The sequence below is a fragment of the Schistocerca americana genome, chromosome X (assembly GCF_021461395.2).
Source record: "Schistocerca americana isolate TAMUIC-IGC-003095 chromosome X, iqSchAmer2.1, whole genome shotgun sequence".
Lineage (NCBI taxonomy): Eukaryota > Metazoa > Arthropoda > Insecta > Orthoptera > Acrididae > Schistocerca > Schistocerca americana.
The window spans coordinates 908,950,851-908,971,797 of NC_060130.1; positions in this window are offsets into that span (position 1 = coordinate 908,950,851).

The following is a 20,947-nucleotide window of genomic DNA, read 5'->3' on the forward strand; positions in this document are numbered from 1 at the left end:
GAAAAGCCATATTGGTGTGAAGCGAAACCCCTGTATTCTCCTAAAGTTACTGTGTGGGCTGCAGTATGCAGCAGAGGCATTATTGGTCCTTTTTTTCATTCGAGAAACGGTCACTGGTGCACGTTACGTTGCAATTTTGGAACAATTTGTCGCCACACAGCAAGCGTTAGAGGATCGACCAGGTACTGAATGGTTTATGCAAGATGGAGCCCGACCACATCGGACCGAACAAGTGTTTCGCTTTCTTCAGGAATACTTCGGGAATCGAGTCATTGCCTTGGAATATCCCAAATTTACTGGTGCAGGCATGGATTGGCCTCTATATTCACCGGACTTGACTCCCTGTGACTTTTTTTTGTGGGGCACAGTGAAAGACATGTTCTACCCGAAGCATCCCGCCACGCTGGACGAGCTTGAATCGGCAATCTCTTTGGCATGTGAATCCATTTCGGTTGAGACACAACGAAATGTGATGGCGAATTTCATTCTTCGTTTGCGCCACCTCTGTAGTGCCAATGGTGAAGATTTTGAAAACATTGTGATGTGATTGTTTGCAAAGATTGTTTTCATACGATTATTTCACTTATGTATGCTGATATGAGCTGTACAACGTACAGCGCGATCTGTTAGCAGCTTTTGTAACTATTATTTCAAACTGCTGTATAAACTTCTTACAGCTTTCACAATAAACATACCGTTTACTGCATTCCTCTATCGATCTTTGTTTTCGAGATATTTAATTTTGAAATCAGGGATCCCTTTTCTGGACACCCTGTATGAACGCTCTGTTCCAACCAGCACTGCTCTGCGGTGGCTTTATGTAAGTTTGTATCATCTTTTTTTTTTACTTTTTAAAGATTTATTATTTTTTACACTTCATTTATTTATATACCATTATCTTCTTTGTGTCTTATTCCTTTTATTTCAAGTTTAATGATCTCAAACACCATATCTCCACTCCATAGATATCGATTAAAGTCGATTTCAGTCGTTGGTGTTAACAAGGGAATCCCCCCCCCCTCGCACTCCCCTCAAATTTAGTGTTAAGGGGGCCCAGTGGACAGTCTATCTAAAACTGAACACAGATCAAGCATGAAAACAGGAAGAATGTGTACTGGAGTGTAAAAAAGAGCAAAATAGAAACAGTGAACGATCCAAGAACAAGAAGTGTAATGAAGACCAGGCGGGAACACAAATGGAACCACGGTTGAGTTGTTACAGTGTTGGACTGCCAAGAAAGCGAGCCATGTTCAATCTCCCTCAGACCAAATTTTTTGTTTTTTTCTGGCATTTGCTGTATTCACATTTGTGTCTGTGTTACCGAGACCGGGTAACATCTGTTTGCAACAGCAAGGTGTAATGTAGGGATCTATGACAATGCTACTCTATTAGCAGCTGAAAGGAAGTGGCTTTTGAACGTGAACTGCAAATGCTTAACATTTATGTGGCATCAAAATTGGTCCACATCGCGCTAGTTCTCCCTCTGCCAACTGCAATTGGGCGCAACCTTCAGGCGGTTTTTGGCTATTATCTCATGGCTGGTTCCATGTTTAAAGTCCGTTATGAAACACTTACCCTGCCCTCACGAGATGGTGGCGTCGGGCTCGTCATTGTCCGTATGCGAGCTGCAGCTTTGTACATGAGTACCATGAGAAAACAGTGGATGGGCCAGGGTACATCTCTAACACGCAGCTTGCTTGAGGTCCTCCTACCTGCTTCCACCTCACCACCGGTGTCTGTCGGCCATATCGTGCCTCATTTGTCTCATATTTCGACCTATTTCGTCGACTACAGTTACATACATACCAGTCTCCCAGATACTCGCCCACCCAGGACTAAGGATTTTTACAGCCTGCTGCTGCGCTGTGTTCCCCGGAATGTGATGGAGACCAAACATCCCTCCATCCAGTGGCCCATAGCGTGGACTACCGTCCACCAGCACTTCCTCCCTACGAACGTCCGGGCACTGTGGTATCACATAGTCAACAGGAAATTTGCCACGAAGCAGCGACTTCACAACATTGGCTTGTCAGAATCCCCTCTTTGTCTCCTTTGCCAGCAACTGGACGCTGATGAACACCGTCTGACATGCTCCTCATCGCAAGATGTATGGCGCTTCGTGCAGCAAATTATTGCCTGCTATCTCCGGGTGCCACCAGACACAATCGAACCTCGAATGTTTCTATACCCGGAGGACAGACATTTTCCTGCCGCCAAATGTCATGCTATTACGTGGGTCAAAGGGTGGGCGGTCGCTTATCTCTTTCATGAGGGACCTAAATCCCGCCTCGACTTCTGGACCTATTTACGAACAGCCCATGCAGCTCTCGCAAACATGCCACGTTACCGAACATTATTTGCTACCTATCTTCGAGCGGTCTTTGTTAGACCTCCACTGAGTTGGGGGGTGCCTGGCTCAGAGGGCACCTACCCCTCCTCCCCCGGCGGTGTATGAGTTTAAACCGCCTACGATCGATTCTACTTCTGGCCTCCGCGGATGGGAGAGCGCGTCGCAGATTGCGCGGATTTTATTTCTTTTTGCTTTTCGTTTTTCTTTTCTTTTTCTTTAACCAGAATTTATATTTCTAATTTATATTTCTTTTTCTCTTTCGCCGATGTGTTCACATAATTTCATGATAATAGTGAATATTACAAAAACACATGCAAATAAATAAATAACAACAACGCCTTCCACTACTGTTGATTCCTGTGTCTCCCACTTCCCTAAGCACCACAGGCTCGGTGGTGGTGAGGGGGACACTGTGGCCAGGCCTCGGGTTTCGACCCCTGCCCACTTTGCCCCCCGAGCCCCCCACTGGTCCACTACCACCCCAAAATAAAAATTTAAAAAATTTAAAAAAAGAAAAACGGTTCTAAAAAAATAAAAAATAAAAATAAAAAAAACAAAATAAAAAATTTAAAAAAAGTGGTTACAGTGTTGGACTGCCAAGAAAGCGAGCCATGTTCAATCTCCCTCAGTCCAATTTCTTTTTTTTTTTTTCTGGCATTTGCTGTATTCACATTTGTGTCTGTGTCACCGTGTAACATCTGTTTGCAACAGCAAGGTGTAAGGTAGGGATCTATAACAATGCTACGCAATTAGCAGCTGAAAGGAAGTGGCTTTTGAACGAGAACTGCAAATGTTTGATGACAAGGCAACAAGTTAACTGAATCCTCCACTGGAAAACATGTCTGGTGTGTATAACACAGCATTAGTGACAGCACATGTGTCATATGATAGGAATCTCTTATCGATACACCTAATTTGTACAGCTGGTAAGTGAGTGTGATATGCCTCCTTGCCCAATATAGGTGTCGATATGAATGAGAATGTGATCACGCCTGAGGAAATGATGGAAACACAATAGTTTGTCACATAAGCTGCAACAAATGAATGCAACAGTTCCACAATTACACAGTTTCTCTGTGCTATGTCAAAACATATGTTTTTAACGTTTTTGAAGTTGCATTCCGCTTTGGAAGTTTTGACTCTTGAATTCCTTTGCCGGCGGCGGTGGTCTAGCGGTTCTAGGCGCTCATTCCGGAGCCGCGCGACTGCTTCGGTCGCAGGTTCGAATCCTGCCTCGGGCATGGATGTGTGTGATGCCCTTAGGTTAGTTAGGTTTAAGTAGTTCTAAGTTCTAGGGGACTGATGACCATAGATGTTAAGTCCCATAGTGCTCAGAGCCATTTGAACCATTTTTTGAATTCCTTTGTTGTAACATAGTTCACACCCATTTATTTGTTGTTTTCATTTATGTGAAATGTCTATGTGGTATCTCGCCTGCTGTCACTGTTCATCACATTTTCTTGCGATAGTGAAGTATTCTTACCACATAACTCATATTCTACAAACCAACGTATAGTATGACAACTGCCAATACTACAGAAAGAGAACAAACATTTCAGTGGTCAGACAGACAATTCATAATGTTGTGCAAAATAAGTAAATAACTGACACAAGGGAGTTTTGAACATGGCTTGCCCGCTTGGCAGTCCAACACTACGGCCATTTACCCGTGACACAATTGCTGTTTTAGGCTACTCTTAAATTCGCTTCACGTTCTTGGAGCGTTCACTGTTTTTTGCTTTTTCTTCAGAGTTCACTACATCATCTTCCTGTTTTCATGCTTGATCTATGATTAGTTTTTGACGGAATATCCACTGGGCCATCCTACCACTAAATCTGAGGGGGTTGTGATGCAAAATTTCCCTTGTAAGTTAAGCTTTGACCTCAGTGGAGTGTGAAGTGCAGAGAAAGTAGGAAGGAGAAGTTTGTCCACATATTGTGGAGGAAGATAAGAGGGGAAATGTTATCTGTCACAGTGATGCCATTTTAGGAATGCATGTAATCGTCAGATATGGTATAAATTACACACGGATGTAAAAAGATAATGTGGAAGCATATAATAGAGTTGTTCATGTTAAAACACAATCTCTGTGCTATTTATTTTTCAGTTGAGACACACAACACGAATTCGCCACGTTACTATAGTGCTACAGATGGGTAGGCCAAAGCGGGTTGTGGCTCATTTTGTTTGTGCGGGTTGCATATGAACGGCGTATTTCAATAGTGGTACAAGTCATTTTTGTTCATTCTGAGATACAGTCCTAAGGTTAAAAGAGCGCTGAAAAATCTGCAGTTGAGATACCACAAATATCTATACGTAAATGTACAGGTGCAATATACACTGAGGTGACAAAAGTCGTGGGATAGCGTAGTATCATGTACACAAGGTATAAAAGGGCAGTGCACTTGCGGAACTGTCATTAGTACACAAGTGACTCATTTGGAAAGATTTCCGACGTGATTATGGCCACACGACAGGAACTAACAGACTTTGAAAGCAGGATGGTAGTTGGAACTAGAAGCATGGGACATTCCACTTCGGAAATCGTTAAGGAATGCAATATTCCGCGATCGACAGCGTCAAGAGCGTGCCAATAATACCAAATTGCAGACATTACCTCTCACCTTGGACAATGCAGTGGCCGACGGCCTTCACTTAACCACCGAGATAAATGGCATTTGCGTAGAGTTGTCAGTGCTTACAAACAAGCAACAATGCTTGAAACTACCGCAAAAATCATTTGTGGGAAATATGACGAATGTATCCATTAGGATAAGACTGGGTCCTTTGGTCCAACTGAACCAAAGGAGACCATCTGCAGCCATTCACGGACATCATGTTTCCAAACAACGATGGAGTTTCTCTGGATGACAAAGCGCCATGTCACTGGGTCACAATTGCTTGCCATTGGTTTGAAGAACATTCTGGACAATTCGAGCTAATAATTTGGATGCCCAGATTGCTCGACATGTATCCCATCAAACATTTATGCGACATACTTGAGAGGTCAGGTCATGCACAAAATCCTGCACCTGCAATACTCTCAGAATTGTAGATGACTGTAGATCTGGCATGGCTCAGTATTTCTGCAGGGGACTTCCAATGTCTTGTTGAGTCCATGTTATGCCGAGTTACTGCACTACATCTGGCAAAAAGAGATCCGACACAATATTAGAAGATACTCCGTAACTCTTGTCACTTCAGTGTATCCTCTCATTGCTTATATTACCATGTGTGGGTTGTGTGCCAGCTGTGATATAGACTACCAGTTCAGCCATAGTACCTATAAACTATACTCCATCCAAATTTCAACACAAGTAACACTCACTGCCCAAGCCAGTGCTAAAACACACACACATACATGGATTTTTCTATTGTAGTGTGTTGATATTATTCTGCTATAAACACACACATAGCTCATTTACGCTAATTTGAGTGTTGGTTTCTATGGGTGACTCCACTCCCTACACCCCTCCCCCAATCGTGCTGCTGTTGATACACCTTCAGATGCTACCGTGGATCATATGTAGGAGGATCTACTTCCGGGCACTACCTTACACCTACTGCGGAGTGGATCCACATTCAAATGCTACCCCAGAACTAACACACTTGGACTATCTTTGGACTCTGTGTGAAACGTCCCCTTTGAACAATTATACAAGACTGTGCTTAAACTGACATACAATATTTTTAGCGCAACGCAATCTGACTTTCAAAAATCCCTGCAAAAGAATGGCCCTGGGTAACATTAAACTATACCTTTCAGAAATCACTTACCTCACAAAAATCTTCATTACTCGAACTACTGCAGTACAGCGAGCGCCACTACTGCCAGCTAAATAAAAGATTCAAACTACGGAAGGCACTAACTACTGATAGGGATAGTTAGCAAATGAAAGATATTAATAGAGAACAAACAATGTATTTACCTTAGTATCATCAAAAGTCATAATATATATATAGCAGTTCATGACAAATTACAAAACTCCGCCATCTCTCTCCCCACATCCACCACTGCTGGCGGCTCACCTCCAAGTGCCCAATGCTACGCGCTGTTCACATCCAGCTGCCCAACACTACAATGGCGAGTATTACAACAATGCAAAGCAGCCACAGACTGCACACAGCACAGCCAGTGATTTTCATACAGAGGTGGCGTTACCAATAAAAAAACCTAAACAGCCTACTTACATAGCCCCCATGCTCCCCACAAAAATTTTACAAATTGTTTTGGGCAGTGCCCAATAATGATTTGATAAAATTTTTCATAATTACAATAACAAAGATATCAAATGCACACACTTATTGATACAATGTTGGTCAAAAGCTAAAATTTTGTCACAGTCCATAAAGATAGTCCTGATCATTCATCATAATAGTAATTACAGTTTTTTTTCACAAAGTCTCATTAGTAAAAGAAATTGCACACAGAAGTAGTGGATTTCCATGCAGTCTTGAAGAAGTAGTGTTGTCCTTCCAACGGAAAGACAGTGCTGACTCTTGACATGCAGACAGGTAATGGGCCACAACAGAGCAAACCCACAGCAGAGTCAATCGAAGTTTTGAAGAGTATTGGTAGGTAGGTCATCACAGAGCAGACCCACTGTAGTCCTGGTAGAGATTACGGTATTGGTGGGCCACCAGAGGTGCAGACCCACTGCAGTCCTTGTAGAAATAATGGTATTGGTGAGTCATCAAAGATGCAGACGCACTGTAGTCTTTGTAGAGACGGCCAGCAACCATCTGTTGTGACTGTGCAGGTGCACAATCACCATCGAAGAGTCTTGCAGAGAATATAGCAAGTCCATAAACCACCACTTGTGCACGCACAGAAAATTTTTTTTGAAATGTCCTTAGAACCAGCAATGCTGTTATCCAGTCCCTTGCTGAACTATTAACACACGTGCAAACACTATCAGTCCCTACTTCTCACATATTGTCCATATACTATGACCAACAGAAACGTGTGCAGTGAAATGTAACTTACAAGGTACTTAATTTGATGAACTGGTGTCAACTACAGTTTTATAACATGAGAATACAATTACAAAGGTACAAAATACATCATTAAAAACATAATAATATAGATAACATTTGTAGTAACACAGGCTTTACAAAAGAATAGAAATAAACATATACATCAGTGTTACAAAAATAATCACATAAGTACATACATTAAAGATCAGAATAACTTTGGAAAAATCAACTTCACACATGAGCAACAAAACAGAACAGATAAATAATGTCTAAACATCTTTACAAAGAAAATAACATATTATAAATGCAAATTATATTTGAGGATAACAGTATTCCTCATCATAGTGAATGTAGCTTAGTACTAGAACAGAAAAAAATTTCTATGAAACAGTACACAGAGACAGGAAGAAAAGAAATACACAAGGGTACGCAAACACATAGCATAATAATACAAAAGGAAAGGACAGGGTTTGTTTTACTGCAGTATTTTGCAAACAAAACTTTCTTTACTTCTTGGAGATCTCCCTTCATTCATCATTATTCCCAAAAAGTCCTATCTATACCTGATTTCTGTACTTTTTTTCGTATAACTTCTCAATGCATTTTTTTTCTATTGTCCATAGTCAGTTTCTTATGTAGTCTACCCCCTCTTAAGCTAACTTAAATCTACTGAGCTCAGATGCTAAACTAAGGAACGAGGCAATGCAGCAGCACAAAACAGTTAACACAAACAGCAATGACAAAAATACAAATGGCAAAGCAAGCAGCATAAATTACAACTAATATAAGGCAATGAGCAGCAAACAAGAAAAATAAATCAGTAGTAAACTGGCTTAGCAGAGTAACACAAATTAAAATTCAGTAGCACTATGCCTGGCAAACAGCAGATATCTAAACATGACATAGCTCAAGCAGAAAAAAATATTACACTAAAAATGGCCATGTCTAATACCTATGTCACATCTTAACACTAGAGTGATGCATCACGAGAACTTACACTAGCAGATAAGTTACCAAATCGTAAAGAAATTATTTATGCAATTCCTGTGAAGGGAAATGTCTATTTATGTGCCCTCGTTTTCTTGGAAGTAGATCATTAATTTCTTATTGACTGGATCTGTAGGCATAAAATAACTATATTAGTACATATATTAAATTTTATTTTAACCAATGCTGCAGTGCAGCTAGAAACTAGATATTAAACAAAATGAGTAAATAAATACATAAAGCAAGCCATATGGCAGTAAACATCATAAATTAAGAGCTCCACAGTGTAATCATGTTTTCAAGTTTGAGGGTGTCGTATTCACGATGCTTTCTACAAAGGAATGTCGATAGCGAGGATAATGGCCTCCCCTTTTTTGTTTTTTTTCTACCACCTAATGGCTTTTTCTCAAGGCGGCTGGCACACCTGGCCGCTCACAACGAATTACGTCATGGTCACTTACCTTTCTTACTGAAATATTTACGATAGCAGTTTCCGCTACAGTGACAGTCTCATATAAAAATATTTCACAGGTCAAGAATTTGGGTTACAAATCTGTAGAAACAAAATCCTATTGATATAACAGTGTCCAAAAAATTTTCGTTGGCATTGTAATACATTCACGCATTTACATACATTTCATAACTCTTAAAGTACGATTCTTGGTTTCCAACAACCTTTTTCACAAAGCAGAGTCCCTAACCACTACTCGTTATTCCTTACCTTATTCGTCGACACTTCTTCAATATTTCATCATTACAGATATGTAGCATACTCAAATAACTCATATAGCATCAGCTTACTGATCATAAACATACCGCAACAGCATAATAAACATAGTCATTGTAATAATAACATCATAGCACTTCAGTCAACTCTCAAAATCGTCGTAGCTTCCTCCAATAATTTCAAAACCTAAAAAAATTCTCTGCTCATGTCAAAAGTGTCATCTGCCTCAAACGCACTTCAAAAATCATGACCCCATACCAAATACATCATTCAAAGCTCTCATAGTATCACAATGGTTCCGAAAAAATATGAACAGTTCACAAAGTACAGACAAAATACAAGTTCATAAGTGTGAACTTATCCAACTGTGTAATTATGTAAACATCTGTCACTGATGTAGTAAAAAAAAAGTTTCTTTCTCTGTTAAATAATCAGATAGCTGTGTAATTCTGTGTTAGAGAAATATGGTACCGATGTGTAAAGTTGTATAAGCAAATACCATATTAGCTAGGGCTCCTTGTGCTTGCCAAACACATGGTACACAAAGTGAGCGTGTACCCCCTTGAGGATTAATGTAATAATACCCTCAGGTGTTACAGATTACAGCAATGAAATGAAATATATCACTGAAAACTTTCTTTGTAATTCAAAAACCTTTAAAAATAAATGTTTTAAGTATAAAATTAATCACTCAAATACATGTACTGTAGCGCTAAACTGTGCGTCTTGTTGTAAGATAATCTCTGTGGAAGTGTCGTAGTTGTCGTCCTCCAAAAGCTAAGTTCTGCAGAAGCCAATGTACTTACCTCATTATAAACAAAAGTGAAATGCTTTGCGTATATATATCTTAGTTATTACGCTTATTGCCATGATGAAGAAAGTACTGTGCTGTAACGTATTGTTGTGCTACGGAAAACGCAGTCTCATTGTAGCTATACCACAAACGTTACTACTAAAACATGTTTTACTTTCCAGAAAAATTCAGAAAAAGTGTGCAGATATAAAGCAGATACAGCACAAAAGCAACAATGTAAATTGTGTCACACATTAGTAGCGTCGTGATATAATTGTGTAGCTGTCAAAGAAACCAAGTGCTAAGTCATCTTTAATCCCACAGAAAGTACTTCAAATAAAGAATGTCTTTTCAAGTAAACCAAAATGTTGCATGAAAATCTCATTAGCAGTGCCAGTATATGTTCTAAGTATGTGAGCCTTATAGTCGTTACGTAATCGTGCAACTAACAAGCAAGAATGTACAAATACAACACTGTGTCGTCTGTTCACTATAACAATGCAATCGTAATTTCTGTTTAAAAATGTTCCCTAGGTTCTAGACTGGATATTTAACTTCAAACATTGTTGCATGTTAACAGTTTCTTAAGTCTGACAAAGCATACTAGAGATGTGAAGTGAAAAGTTTTATGGCAAAGACAAAGTTAAAAAGCAGATTATCTTTCAATAAACGGTTTTACATGTGAAATGTGGTGTAAACCTTTACTCTTCCTAGTACGCAGAGTTTCAACTTCAAAGCAATTATCATGTTGTATACATCGGTAAAGAATGCTAAAATTTTTTCTCAAGGCTAACGTCTTATGTTATTTTTCTCGGAGCCAGCGGGCGCACGCGGCTGCCTGCTGTGCGAGTCATTGTCTGTCTCTTTGTTGGCGCGCGCCGTTATTGGGATTTGGAGACCTTACTTCTACAAATTCACCGTGACGAGAGGGCCCTACCCTGTTTAAATCCCGCCAGTTCTGATGCAATTCGGGTCTGTCGTTACGATCACATCGTCTGTCGTCATGTCGGTAGTTCCTGTAGTTTCTTTCTTGTCGGTTAAGTGGTGGAGAATTTCTCCCTGAATCGTAACTGCGCGCTGGACCGTTGCGTCTAAAGTTATTCTGTCTCCCTTGATAATAATTATTTTGGTTCCCAAATTGTCTGTTTCTCTGATTGTCTCTGTGATAGTCACTACCGCGGAGAGGTGATCTTTCCCTGTAATTATTACTGCTCTGCCAACGGTTGTCATACGGGTGGTGTCTGTTTTGGTCACGATATGTGTTGTGAGAATAGCCTTGTCGTGTCCAGTTATTATTTCTTTCATCGCTGAATTGTGACAGATGTGACCTGTAATTGTTGTGCTCCTGTTTCCGCGTTCCCCGATTGTCAGTGTCAATTTCCAGTTCTTGTAACAGACCCTGAAAAGCCTCAATGTCTTCTTTGCAACGTCCTGCTAAAATAATATGTCGTAAATGTTCAGGTAATTTGATTAAGCAAATGCGGATGAATTCTGAGGGGCTGTATGGGTTTGACAGGTACTGATTCTTGTGCAACATGTCTTCAAAATATTTCACAAGACTGGAGAATTCAGATTGTTCGAAATGTTTCATCATTATGATGCCATGTTTTACTCGGTCTTGTGTGGCTTGAGACCAATATGCTGAGAGGAAGGCATGGTAAAATTCTCCTTCACTGTGGCAATCGTGAAAGACCGATTGCATTCTTACAGCTGGTTCATTCTCTAAGTAGTCACACATAAATTCTAATCTGTGTTCTAACGACCAGTTGGGAGGAAAACAATGAGAGAATTGATGGAGCCATGCTTGTGGATGAATGTCGTTGCCAGAATTTTTTAAATGTTTTGAATTTACGTGTAGTAATGAACAGCTTATAGTCAAAATCATCGTGTCGGCGAGTCGCATATCGGTCATTGTTACGTCGTGTCGGCGGTTCCATCTCAAAATTCGGTGCACCTTGCCAATTTCTTTCATAATTTCCGAAATGCGCTGTGTTATTATTTTGTGGCTATTCCGTATTTCTATGTCCCTCTTCCTGTACTGGAGCGCGAGTGTCCTCTGAAATATGTAATTCTTGTATTACCTGTGTCAGCTGATCTTGTACTTCCCGGATTTCTCTTTGGTGTTGCGTATTAATTTGATTCAGATTTTGTTTCAGTTTCCTAATTTGTTCGCACTCTTCTGTGTCATTAAAGACTACCGGTTTTGTGTCATTCAGATTATCATCTACCTTCGTAGATAAATTAGTGAACTGATCCGAAAGTTCGGCTACCTTCTCCGATAGTGTACTTATTTCCTCAGTGTGTTTTTCTGAACCAAGTTTCAGAGTATCTACTGTGTCCTTTAAGTTTTCCTGAGCTTTTGCAAGTTGCGTAACCGAATCGGTAGATGCCACTGAGTCAAATTTAGCTTGCAAGGTCTCATGATTTTCATGAACAATAATTTGCAGTTCTTTTATGGCTGCTTCGTGATTCTGTAATGCATTTTCATGCCGCGAAAAAATAGGTTGGAAATGCTCACAAATTTGTGTTTTTACGTCATTAAAAACTTTTTGACATTTCGATTCGATGTTATGTAGCTCAGTAGTTAAATCTTCACGCGTTTGTTCCAATGAGTCTAACTTTTGAAGCTGTTGCTGTGTTTGTCTCTGGTGTTGTTCCATTGTGTCTAACTTTTGAAGATTTTGTTCCATTGTGTCTAACTGTTGCTGTGTTTGTCTCTGGTGTTGTTCCATTATGTCTAACTTTTGAAGCTTTTGTCCCATTTGTCTCTGATTTTATTCCATTTGTTGCATTAATTGCAATAATAATGTATTAGTGTCTGGAATCTGTTTCTCTATGCTTTTTGGCAGTGCATTTTCACCGGCGACATTCACATTTTGACAAGCAGAAAATGTGTCTTGACTCATTTGAGAAAACGGTGAGGACCCAAAACCTAAGTCTACAGTATTTGCAATATTGTGTTCTGTCATTTCTGATTCCTGAGGCGAGCTGTTGCCGACCGATCGATCGATAATGCTTCCCTGTTCACTAATTGTTTCACTGTCTACACCATTGTTTGCAGCCCGCTCCATTTCCCTATGCACAATTGCCAAATTACTACTTTGAACATCGGTTAATTCATTACTCGGTGGCGCTAACACACTGCTTTCGTTTTCACTGTCATTTCTCAGTTTACTTTGGAGCCTAGTATTACGTTTTTCACACGCCATTATTGTCACAATATTTCACACGATAACACAGAAAAGCACAATTTGAAGAGCAAAAATAAGAGAACACATTAACATAGTACTGAAAATAATATCTCGTTAATTGCAAGCGCAGCAGCGAAATACTTGGTGCAAATTAACATGCATGCCACAACAACAATGAAAGACTGCAACTACAAAGGAGATTCTCTCTACAATTACACGCTAGCAATAAACAATAGCTACACTAATTACACAAACTACAAGAAAAAATCAGAAGATTCCAGTGAGGTATCCTGGCAGGGTCGCCATATGAAACGTCCCCTTTGAACAATTATACAAGACTGTGCTTAAACTGACATACAATATTTTTAGCGCAACGCAATCTGACTTTCAAAAATCCCTGCAAAAGAATGGCCCTGAGTAACATTAAACTATACCTTTCAGAAATCACTTACCTCACAAAAATCTTCATTACTCGAACTACTGCAGTACAGCGAGCACCACTACTGCCAGCTAAATAAAAGATTCAAACTACGGAAGGCACTAACTACTGATAGGGATAGTTAGCAAATGAAAGATATTAATAGAGAACAAACAATGTATTTACCTTAGTATCATCAAAAGTCATAATATATATAGCAGTTCATGACAAATTACAAAACTCCGCCATCTCTCTCCCCACATCCACCACTGCTGGCGGCTCACCTCCAAGTGCCCAACGCTACGTGCTGTTCACATCCAGCTGCCCAACACTACAATGGCGAGTATTACAACAATGCAAAGCAGCCACAGACTGCCCACAGCACAGCCAGTGATTTTCATACAGAGGTGGCGTTACCAATAAAAAAACCTAAACAGCCTACTTACATGTGTTAGACAACACTGAGGTGGATCCACCTGAACGATATCCTGGGCTTAATGCTCGTGGATCCATCTTTGGATATTACCCTGGGCGTGATGTCGGTGGATCCCCAATGAACAATATTCCAAGTGTATTACTGGTGGATCCACTTATGGTGACTTCCAAACCCCTATTCTAACCTACTACAGACAGTAAGAGTAGTAGGATAAGGGTGGCATCAGTACAATTTGTAGTGTGGGTTGCCTACATCAGGGGCAGGTATGCACTCAGGGGCAAACCTATTGTTTTCTTTTGACTGACAAGTAATTAACCTATTTTTCTCGTTTGATTGACAGGTCCTCAACCTATTGTTCTGCTAAAAGGATCCTTACTTTTGATTGACAGGTCCTTAACCTATTGTTCCCCCACACCCTGCCACTCCCCTTCTCCCTCAGCAAACAAACCCACCTCCTTCCCCACCACTGCCACAAGTTCACTTTCAGATCTGAGTTATTTGGATAGCTCCCTCTCACTCTTATCAATTTGAATGCATACTTAATTAAATTGATAAATTAATTAACCCCTCCCTCTCTGGTAAGCCCCCATGTCTCCCCCTGTCTACCCCACCCCTCCCCTACCTGGAAGTTGGTGGCTTTGTGGTAGAGAGGAAGGATCTCACGAAGGGAAATTCAAGGGTATATTGTTTATTTACAAAAAGATCAGTTGGATTACTCTTGTTCATCATTCTCTGCTCTTTGGAAAGATGCAGGACCTGTAAGAAGTAATTAAATCGATCACCATCCTTTTTATTCCAACTGTGCAAGGAATACCATCTTGAAACACACATCACACGTACTTCACAGTTAAAAATCTTTCGATTACGAAGCGTGCACCGCCCGCCGTCCCCTGTCCACTGGGCCGCATGGAATGCCACCGCACACACTACCAGGAGTCGGAATGCACGGGTGGCCCCCCAAAGTGACGATGCGGCCGTCAGCTGCTGAACCATGGGCAGATGTAAGTTCGGGTACTGCAAGGATGAGGCAGCAGCATCTCTTTCATACATGACACTTGAGAAATACCTGTCGAATTACATGTTCACCTAGGCATAGTTGCTGGCGCGATGACGCAGTAGGTTGTGCACTGAGAAAGATGTTGCACAGCGGATCACCATAGGAGGCGCAGCTAAAAGATTGTCCGTGTTATACTGATGTCAGATGTCTATGTAAATATGAGCCAAGTCTTCCTCTTGGATATCTTAAAGTGTTACAGAAATTGTTAACAGTCGCTTTTGTTGCTGGTGTAGAAGCTTTCGTGATGTCTCAGCTTGTCTGCGTGGAAATTCTTGTCCTATCAGGGCCTGTTTACGAAAATAACCCAGAATGACACAGGACGCATTCTACTCTGCAATCCTAATGGTACAGCCCGTCTGTCACATGTAATGTCCTCCTTTCAACATAAACGTTTTCACCGCTAAAAGCCTTCATCAGTTTGTGCATGCTCGTGAAAACACCATTAATCATAAAAGTATTCTTGTTGTCAGGAAACAGAATACTGTCTAAACACAGAGGGGAAAATCAGAACAATTATGCAAACAGAACGCTCAGGAAATTCCATTGATACCTTCCCCCCATCTTGTTCGAAGCGGTCTGTAGAGGCTCCTATGTCCCAGCACAAAGGATGTCTTGTGAATGAATGGAGCTTTTTGTCTGACTCTTACTGAATTTACCTGCCAAACTGCTGCTGCTGCATTGTGGGAGCACCATTCTCCATTGTTTTTTGCAGACAAGACTTTCAGTGGCAAAACTATTTTGTACAGATCGCTATATTGCACTGACTGTTAAACCCTGGAAAAGTGGTCTACAGATCATCAAACGTACCTACTTGCTAGCAACTGTGCTTTCCACGGCCATCTCCAGACTCACAAGAATATTGAGAACCAGGCACATATTTATCAGTGTAACTACAATTAAATATTAAGATTACTGCTGGAGTCCGACTCCGAGTAATGTTCTGGAAATGTCTCCTCTTGATGGTCGTGGTTTTGGAACGAATCTCAATATCTATACCACACTTAATTTTTCCACATTAAAAAAATCTTTCATTCCCCTTATGGCTATCAATGTACTGAATCTATACCTCCCTCATGATAGGTCACATAGTCATTTTCTCTGGAAATGCCAGAAAAAAGCCACAGTATATTTACACTGCAACATATATCCATTTCAGACAACCAATGCAGTTCTGATTTATATATGTACAGCACACGAAAAAATTATGGCATGTCCACATTCACACCAGCTATGTGTCTCGATTCTCCTCAGTTCTAGGAAATTATTTGACATTTAAGTTTTCCAGTCAGCACTTGCGGACGGTGCTGCATCCCGCCAAGATTCTCTCAAACAAGTGTTATAAAGTACAGGCATCCGGCACTATATGTTAATCGACAACCCTCCCATGGGCAAAGGGATTGGAAAGATATCACTAATGCGGGTTGGTGTACTGTAATCAACATCACTGTCGATAATGCGACAAGGAAAATCAAGGAAAATGCGAGGATACGCTTAGGGCTGCCGATGAGGGCACTATTCTTCTTCTTGTTTTTTTTTTATTTATTTCTTTTTTTTTTTTTTTTTACAGGCGTACTGCCCATCCTGTTTGTACACTTGAGCCCTTGCATTGCTATATTGTGCCTGTTTACGAAATGAACCTATCACCCCTTAAGTTCGGATATATTCCTCAATGTGTTTAAATCACAATTCACCACGTCAAATGAATCCATCCGTTACAACCAGAAATACGTAATTTTGTTTTTTATGTGAATAATACGTAGTTTGATTACTTCCCACAACCGTCTGGCGATATATTGGAACCTAAGCCTCAGTACCATTACGTTCAAGCAGCAGCATAACATTTCTGGCTATCAATTATAGGTGTATAAAAAAATTATGATACGTCCACACTTGCACCAGCTGGAAGTCGTTTCGCACTGCAAAAAGCTGCCCCGCCATCACAGATTTGTCGATGAAAAGAGGATGTAAATACAATTTAAAAAAGCCCTAGAGACTTTTCGCTTTATCGATTGCACCACTTCCATGAAACCATTTGGTATTTTCGATACTTGTAAATACAGTCAACACACAATGACGTCTTTTATATATTCAGACCGCCAAGTCGTGGTTTGTGTCAGTGCGTACCATGCATAGCTTCCACCAGCCAGGTCACACAATTTTCCCATGACTAAGAAACCATTTTGAGTGCAAAGTATACTAGAGTACGTTCATTCGGAGTTAAATTTCACGGGCGGAGCACATGGGTGGAGAAACCGCAAAACTGTTTTAAGTTAATGTTGCTAAGTGCCGTACCTGTTTAACACTTTGAAGCAGGAGGAGGATCACCACGACACGGATCTGTTGTTCAGCTTGCAAAATTGACTTTGTTACGAAAAAACAAAAGAGCATCTCAGAGCGTCATACAAAGATTTTATTTGTTACATGTGCGAGAAACGATGAGTGCAGTTCCTGCAGCTGCAGCAACAGCAGTGCCATCAGCTGCACCAGCAGCACCAGCAGTGGCATGAACAGCAGCATCATCATCAATATCATCGTAAGCAGTATACACATCTTTCATTGAATACGTAATGTGTTGCGACCAACGAAATTTCTTTCTAAAATAATGGGTTGCGTAATTTGTTGTAGCTGGTGTTAGCGTAGATGATTTCGAGGATCAAAAACGATAACACGTTCTTCTCTTCTTTTCCCCAAGGATTTCGTATAGTACTGTGTATACGTAATTAAATGGCATTGTATACATAATATGGTGTATAGTCTTTGTTGTTGTAGATGATTTCCTGACATACAATAAAGAGGGACAGGGGGTGGTGTGTGCTGGAGATATCCAGGAACCATCGCAGATCTCATATATATAGGGTGAGTCACCTAACGTTACCGCTGGATATATTTCGTAAACCACATCAAATACTGACGAATCGATTCCACAAATCGAACGTGAGGAGAGGGGCTAGTGTAATTGTTTAATACAAACCATACAAAAATGCACGAAAGTATGTTTTTTAACACAAACCTACGTTTTTTTAAATGGAACCACGTTAGTTTTATTAGCACATCTGAACATATAAACAAATACGTAATCAGTGGCGCTTGTAGCATTGTAAAATGTTAATTACATCCGGAGATATTGTAACCTAAAGTTGACGCTTGAAACCTCCGACGTTCAGTTGCGTGTTGTAACAAACACGGGCCACGGTCGGCGAGCAGCATCTGCAGGGACATGTTTACGATGACGACCGTGTTTACGAGTGTGGCTGTAGTGCACTGTTGTGGTTTGGTCTAGCTGTCGCAGTGTCCGCATGTAGCGCTTGCTGCTATTGTTATTCTGCATTTGTCTCCGCTCGCAGACCAACTGTAGTACACCGTGTTACCAGACGTCTGTGATAGTGTAGTGTTGTAGGAACTGTGACCGTGGTGTACTCGAACTCTGAAAAGGCGGAGATGATACTCATCTTTGGCGAGTGTCGACGAAATGCAGCTGAAGCCTGCAGGGTGTATGCAGAACGGTACCCGGACAGAGAGCATCCAACGTGCCGCACATTGCAAAACATCTACCGCCAACTGTGTGCAACAGGTATGGTCGTAGCACGCAAACGGGTCCGTAACAGGCCCGTCACAGGAGAAGCGGGTGCAGTTGCTGTGTTAGCTGCTGTTGTCATGAACCCACACATGAGTACACGGAACATTGCGAGAGCCGGTGGATTGAGTCAAAGTAGTGTCACCGCTTTCACCCGTTTCATGTGTCGCTACATCACCAATTACATGTTGATGACTTTAATCATCGAGTGAAATTCTGTCAATGGGCATTAACATAGAATGCGTTGCTGTTCTACCTGTTTACCGATGAAGCGGGTTTCACAAACCACGGGGCAGTGAATCTATGGAACATGCATTATTGGTCCGTGGACAATCCTCGCTGGCTCAGACAGGTAGAACGACAGCGACCGTGGACTGTAAATGTATGGTGCGGAATCATTGGCGACCACCTCATTCGTCTTCACTTCATTGCAGGGGCCCAAACAGCTGCAACATACAACGCGTTTCTACAGAATGATCTGCCAACGTTGCTCGAAAATTCCCACTGGAAACGCGTCGACGTATGTGGTATCAGCATGATGGTGCACCTGCACATTCCGAAATTAACACTAGGCTGGCCCTTGACAGGATGTTCGACGGGCGTTTCATAGGACGTGGAGGAAGCATAAATTGGCCAGCCCGTTCTCCTGATCTTACACCTCTGGACTTCTTTCAGTGGGGTACGTTAAAGGAGAATGTGTACCGTGATGTGCCTACAACCCCAGAGGATATGAAACAACGTATTGCGGCAGCCTGTGGCGACATTACACCAGTTGTACTGCGGCGTGTATGACGTTCATTACGCCAGAGATTGCAATTGTGTGCAGCAAATGATGGCCACCACATTGAACATGTATTGGCCTGACATGTCGGGACACACTCTATTCCACTCCGTAATTGAAAACGGAAACCACGTGTGTACGTGTACCTCACCCCTCATGGTAATGTACATGTGCGTCAGTGAAAAAGACCAATAAAAATGTATTAGCATGTGGATGTAATGTGCTGTTCCAGTCTCTTCGGTACCTAAGGTCCATCACCGTTCCCTTTGGATCCCTACGTAATTCGGTGCTCTCCGATACACACGATCGAACAGCGGAGGAGTGGTACTCAAGCGTCAACTTTAGGTTACAATATCTCCGGATGTAATTAACATTTTACAATGCAACAAACGGCACTGATTACGTATTTGTTTATATGTTCAGATGTGCTAACAAAACTAACGGGGTTCTATTTAAATAAACGTAGGTTTGTGTTAAAAAACATACTTCCGTGCATTTTTGTATGGTTTGTATTAACCAATTACACTAGCCCCTCTCCTCACGTTCGGTCTGTGGAATCGATTCGTCAGTATTTGATGTGGTTTACGAAATATATCCAGCGGTAATGTTAGGTGACTCACCCTGTATATATATATATATATATATATATATATATATATATATATATATATATATATACTCCTGGAAATGGAAAAAAGAACACATTGACACCGGTGTGTCAGACCCACCATACTTGCTCCGGACACTGCGAGAGGGCTGTACAAGCAATGATCACACGCACGGCACAGCGGACACACCAGGAACCGCGGTGTTGGCCGTCGAATGGCGCTAGCTGCGCAGCATTTGTGCACCGCCGCCATCAGTGTCAGCCAGTTTGCCGTGGCATACGGAGCTCCATCGCAGTCTTTAACACTGGTAGCATGCCGCGACAGCGTGGACGTGAACCGTATGTGCAGTTGACGGACTTTGAGCGAGGGCGTATAGTGGGCATGCGGGAGGCCGGGTGGACGTACCGCCGAATTGCTCAACACGTGGGGCGTGAGGTCTCCACAGTACATCGATGTTGTCGCCAGTGGTCGGCGGAAGGTGCACGTGCCCGTCGACCTGGGACCGGACCGCAGCGACGCACGGATGCACGCCAAGACCGTAGGATCCTACGCAGTGCCGTAGGGGACCGCACCGCCACTTCCCAGCAAATTAGGGACACTGTTGCTCCTGGGGTATCGGCGAGGACCATTCGCAACCGTCTCCATGAAGCTGGGCTACGGTCCCGCACACCGTTAGGCCGTCTTCCGCTCACGCCCCAACATCGTGCAGCCCGCCTCCAGTGGTGTCGCGACAGCCGTGAATGGAGGGACGAATGGAGACGTGTCGTCTTCAGCGATGAGAGTCGCTTCTGCCTTGGTGCCAATGATGGTCGTATGCGTGTTTGGCGCCGTGCAGGTGAGCGCCACAATCAGGACTGCATACGACCGAGGCAAACAGGGCCAACACCCGGCATCATGGTGTGGGGAGCGATCTCCTACACTGGCCGTACACCACTGGTGATCGTCGAGGGGACACTGAATAGTGCACGGTACATCCAAACCGTCATCGAACCCATCGTTCTACCATTCCTAGACCGGCAAGGGAACTTGCTGTTCCAACAGGACAAT